Here is a 6000-nt window from a genome sequence, read left to right as displayed (position 1 = left end):
AGCCAATGCAGTCCATTGTTGACCCTCATTACAGAGTCAATTCCAAGGTTTGACCCAGCGACAGTTCGGGAACGGCGGTATATTTTCAAGTCCGGATAGTGAGTGGCTTGAAGGGGAACTTGAAGGGATTGGTGTTCCCATGTGTCTCCTGCTCTTGTCCTTCTAGATGGAAGTGGTCGTGGGTTTGGAAGATGCTGTCTGAGGATCTTTGGTGAATTTCTGCAGTGCATCTTGTAGATAATACACACTGTTGCTCCTGAGTGTCATTGGAGAAGGGAGTACATGCTTGTGGATGTGGTGCCAATTAAATGGGCAGCCTTGTCCTGAATGGTGTCAAGCTTTTTGAGTTTTGTTGGGGCTGCAACCATCCAGGTAAGTGAGGAGTATCCATTCACATTCCTGACCTGTGCCTTGTAGATGGTGGACAGGTTTTCAGGAGTCGGGAGGTGAAGTATTTGCCGCACTATCTGCCCTGTTCTTGTAGTCACTGTGTTTATGAGGTGAGTCCAGCTGAGTTTCTGGACAATGAAGGATGTTGATAGTTGGGAATCCAGTGATGGTAACACCACTGAATGTCAAGAGTGGTGGTTAGATTATCTGTTATGGCTGATGGTCATAGATTGGCATTTGTGTGGCGTGAATGTTACCTGTCACTTGTCAGCCCAAGCCTGGATATTGTCCAGATCTTGTTGCATTTGAGCATGGGCTGCTTCAGTATCTGAGGAGTTGCAAATGTGGCTGAGCATTGTGGTATCATCAGCGAACATTCCCACTTCTGACCTTATGATGGAGGGAAAGTCATTGATGAAGCAGCTGAAGATGATTGGGCCGTGGACCCTTCCCTGAGGAGCTCCTGCAGAGATGACCTGGAGCTGAGATGACTGACCTCCAACAACCATGACCATTTTGCTATGTGTCAGGTATGACTCCAGCCAGTGGAGAGTTTGTCACTTGACACTCATTGGTTCCAGTTTTGCTAGGACACCCTGATGCCACACTCAGTTGAATGCAGCCTTGATGTCAAGGGCTGTCACTCTTCCCTCCCCTCTGGAATTCAGCTCTTTTGATCATATTTGAACCAAGGCTGTACTGAGGTCAGGAGCTGGTGGCCCTGGCAGAACCCAAACTGAGCATCACTGCAGGTTATTGCTGAGCAGGTGCTGTTGATGACACCGATCATCACTTTACTGATGATCATGACTAGACTGATGGGCCAGTGATTGGCCTGGTTGGATTTGCCGTGCTTTGTATGTACAGGACGTACCTGAGCAATTTTTCACATTGTAGGGTAGATACTAGTGTTGTAACTGTACTGGAAGAACTTGGCAAGAGGAGCAGCAAGTTTTGGAGCACAAGTCTTCAATACGATTGCTGGAATGTTCTCATAGCCTTTGCAGTATACTGTTTCTTCATATTACCTGAGGTAACTTGAAGTGTCTGAAAACTGGTTTCTGTGATGCTGGAGACCACTGAAGGAAGTCAACATGGACCATCCACTCAGCACTTCTGGCTTCAGCCTGATCTTTTGCATTGATGTGTTGGGCTCTTCCATCATTAAGGATGGGGATATTGGTGGAGCCTTATCCTCCAGTGAGTTATTTAATTGTCCAACACCATTTACAACTGGATGCGGCAGAGCTTAGATTTAGTTTGATTTATTGGAGTCACAGTGAATAGCTTTGTTCAAGGACATACAGATCTTAGGGTGCTTAGACAGAGTGAGGGATACGAAGCTAAAACTGCACAGCAGGTGCTCAAAGCAAGATCAACATCAACACGATCAACATTATTTGAAGTTAGCAAGTCCATTCAAAAGTCTATTAACAACAGGAAAGAAGCATGTGGGCATGTTCAAGGTTCTGTATCTTCTGCCTGAAAAAAGAGGTTGGAAGTGAAAAAGTGTGGTGCTGGAAAGGCACTGCAAACCAGGCAGCATCCGAGGAGCAGGAGATTCGATGTTTTGGGCATAAGATCTTCATCATTCCTGATGAAGAGTTTATGCTCAAAACATTGACTGTCCTGCTGTTCAGATACTGCCTGACCTGCTGTGCTTTTCCAGCACCATACTTTTTGACCCTGATCTCCAGCATCTGCAGTCCTCACTTTCTCCTGGAAGAGGTTGGAAGAGAGCATTAACAGAATGGGAGGGGTCTTTGATGATGTTGCAGTCTTTCTGCAGCAACAAATCTTCTCAAAACTCGCAACAAGAAGTGTAAATGGAGTCCATGGATGGGAGATTGGCTTCTATAATGGTCTGGGCTGTACATACAAACTTACTGAAGTTTCTTTGGGAGACTGGATGCCTCCTAGCAGAGTGCTTTAGGGAACATCTCCGGGACACCCGCACCAATCAACCACACCGCCCTGTGGCCCAACATTTCAACTCCCACTCTGCCGAGGACATGGAAGTCCTGGGCCTCCTTCACCGCTGCTCCCTTACCACCCGATGCCTGGAGGAAGAACGCCTCATCTTCCGCCTCAGAACACTTCAACCCCAGGGCATCAATGTGGACTTCACCAGTTTCCTCATTTTCCCCTTACCCCACCTCACCCCAGTTCCAAACTTCCAGCTCAGCACTGTCCCCATGACTTGTCCTATCTGCCTCTCTTCCTTTCCACCTATACAGTCCACCCTCCTCCCTGACCTATCACCTTCATCCCACCCCCATCCACCTATTGTACTCTTTGCTACCTTTCCCCACCCTCCTCCCTGACCTTTCCCCTTCATCCACACCCCTACTCACCTATTGTACTCTATGCTACTTTCTCCCCACCCCCACCCTCCTCTCATTTATCTCTCCACCCTTCAGGCTCTCTTCCTTTATTCCTGATGAAGGGCTTTTGCCCGAAACGTCAATTTTCCAGCTCCTCGGATGCTGCCTGAATTGCTGTGTTTTTCCAGCACTACTCTACTCCAGAATCTGGTTTATGTAGTTTCTTACGGTCCTGGGCAGAGCAGTTACTGTGTCAGGCCATTATACCCAGACAAAATGCTTTCTACGGTGTATCTGTAAAAGTTAGTGAGGCTCCTTATGGACATGCTGAATTTCCTGAGCTGCCTGAGGAGCAAGAAGAGGCTTTGTTGTAACTTCTTGACCATCGCATCTACGTGGGAAGTCCAGGCCAGGTTGTTGGTTATTGTCATTCCTAGGAACTTGGCACTCTTGACCCTCTCCACCTCCACTCCATTGATGTAGGTTTGGGGCATGTTCTCCACTTTTCTTCCTGAAATCAATGATCAGTTTTTTTTTCGCTGACATTGAGAGACGGTTATCATTGCACCACGACACCAAGCATTCTATCTCCTTGTATTCTGACACATCGTTGTTTGATATTCAGCCTGGTGTCATTAGTAAACTTGTAGATGGTATTCATGCAGGATCTGGCTACACAGTTGTGGGTGGACAGGGAGTATAGTATGGGACTGAGAATGCATCCTTGAGGAGCTCTAGTATTGAGCATTATTATGGAGAAGGTGCTGTTGTCTATCTGCACTGAATATGGTCTATTTTTTTTTCTTTTTTCTTATTTTTTCTTCTTTTCTTTTTTTTTCAGAAAGCAGGTAGGCCGATAAATTAGATTAGATTACTTACAGTGTGGAAACAGGCCCTTCGGCCCAACAAGTCCACACCGACCCGCCGAAGCGCAACCCACCCATACCCCTACACTTGCACCTTACTTAACACTACGGGCAATTTAGCATGGCCAATTCACCTGACCTGCACATCTTACTATGGGAGGAAACCGGGGCACCCAGAGGAAACCCACGCAGACACGGGGAGAATGTGCAAACTTCTCACAGACAGTCACCCGAGGCGGGAATTGAACGCGGGTCTCTGGCGCTGTGAGGCAGCAGTGCTAACCACCGTGCCACCGTGCCGCCCCTGAATATGGTCTATGGGGCAGGAAGCTGAGAATCCATTGGTTGTGAGATCAATTAGCTCTGTTAGCACTTGCTGCTGTTTGGCATGCAAGTAGACCTATCTGGTAGCTTCACCAGGTTGACAACTAATTCTAAGATATGTCTGCTCCTGACGACCCTCCCGCAGTCTCCGTTGAACCTGGGTTGATCCCCTGGCTTGATGGTAATGGTTGAGTGGAGGATATGCCGGGCCATGAGGTCACAGATTGTGCTGGAGTACTATTCTGCTGCTATTGATGGCCCACAGTGCCTCATGGATGCTGAGTCTTGAATTGCTTGGGCTGCTTTGAAGTCTGTCCCATTCAGCATGGTGATAGTGCCACACAACACGATGGAGGTTATTCTCAATGTGCAGGCGGGACTTTGTCTCCACGAGGATTGTGCGGTGGGCACTCTTACCAATACTATCATGGTCAGATACATCTGGAGCTGGCAGATTAGTAAGGATTGGGTCAGGTATGTTTTTCCTGCTTGTTGGTTCCTTCACCACCTGCTGCAGACCCAGTCTAGCAGCAATGTCCTTTAGGACTTTATACCAAGAAGAACATTGAAATTCCCCAACCCAGAGTACATTTTGTACCTTTGCCATCTTCAGTGCTTTGTCCAAGTGTTGCTGAACTTAAAGGAGTACTGATCCATCAGCTGAGAGAGGATAGTGTGTGGTAATCGGCAGGAGATTTCCCTGCCCGTGTTTAACCTGAAGCCGTTAGACTTCATGGAGTCAAGAGTCAGTGTTGAGGATCTCCAGGATAACTTCCTTACTATATCCCACTGTGCTGCCAGGCCATATCCCATGTTGGTGATGCTGGTGTCTTCAACTTTGTCTGTAAGGTATGACTCTGTGAGTATGATTATGTCAGGCTATTCTGTGAGAGACCTCTCCCAATTCTGGCACTAGCCTCCAGCTGTTAGTAACGAGGACTTTTCAGGGTGAACAGGGCTGTTCCTGCTTTTGTCTTTTTAGGCGCCTAGGTCAATGCCAGGTGGTCTGTTCGGTTTTATTTCTTTGAGACTTTGTAGCAATTGGTACAACTGAATGGCTTGTTAGGCCATTTCAGAGGGAAATTGAGAATCAACCACATTGCTGTGGTTCTGAAGTCACATATAGGCCAGACCAGGTTAGGATAGCAGATTTCCTTCTGTGAAGGGCATTAGTGAACCAAATGGGTTTTTCCGAAAGTTGGCAGTGATTTCATGGTCATCAGTAGATTCTTAATTCCAGCATCTGTCACGGTGGGATTCAAATCGAAGTCCCCAGAACATTAGCTGAGATTCTGGATTAATAGTGTCTCAATAATACCACTAAGTCATGGCCTCCCCATTCTTTCATGAAATGTTGTACAGTCAACTTCCAGCAGATCAACTACTAAACCTAAATATATTTTGTATAAATACTCATAAGAACAATGCTCCCAATATTCAGTGACCCCATGTCTCCTAATGTTGTGGGGTACTGGTAAAAAGCAAACACTTAACTATGCAGAGATTAATAGAGAGACACCCAACTTCAAACCTGTGCTAGATTAACTGCTAAAGTAATTGCATTGGATCATGTTTCTAGGGATAAGCGAGGGGAAGAATGAATCTGTATCAGTGCCTTGTGATGCTTGAAAGATCGTTCACGCTCCGGTTTAGGATGGAGTGGGTGTCATATGATCAGCTGATTGAATAACCCAAACTGGTCCATGGTGCTGGAGAGAGGTAGTGGGTGGGGGTGGAGGATGAGGGGGTGGGATGGGGAGCAGCCCTTGACAGTGGAATCCAATGAGAATCAATGCTGTCAAGGAAGGGGAGAGGGGGACAGCACTGTGTCATCAGTTCAAAAAATAAAAATCTTAAATAGTAGAGTATCTATTGCAAATAAGAGAACAAAATGTCGAATCAGTCCAGTGAGCATGAATGAATTCAGAATCATTTGGATGTGTTCAGAAGCAATTATCTGTTCAGTAACAATAGACTACATATTTTAATGTGAAAACTATAAAGTCAATCTGTGCAGTGAGTGGTGTTCCAATTGGTGTAGAAAGTTCTGACTGTTCCATTTTAATTGGCTACTTCAGACAAGCAGAGAAAATGCT

This window comes from Hemiscyllium ocellatum, chromosome 15, assembly GCF_020745735.1.
Source record: "Hemiscyllium ocellatum isolate sHemOce1 chromosome 15, sHemOce1.pat.X.cur, whole genome shotgun sequence".
Classification (NCBI taxonomy): Eukaryota; Metazoa; Chordata; class Chondrichthyes; order Orectolobiformes; family Hemiscylliidae; genus Hemiscyllium; species Hemiscyllium ocellatum.
This window is presented reverse-complemented; position numbering follows the sequence as displayed.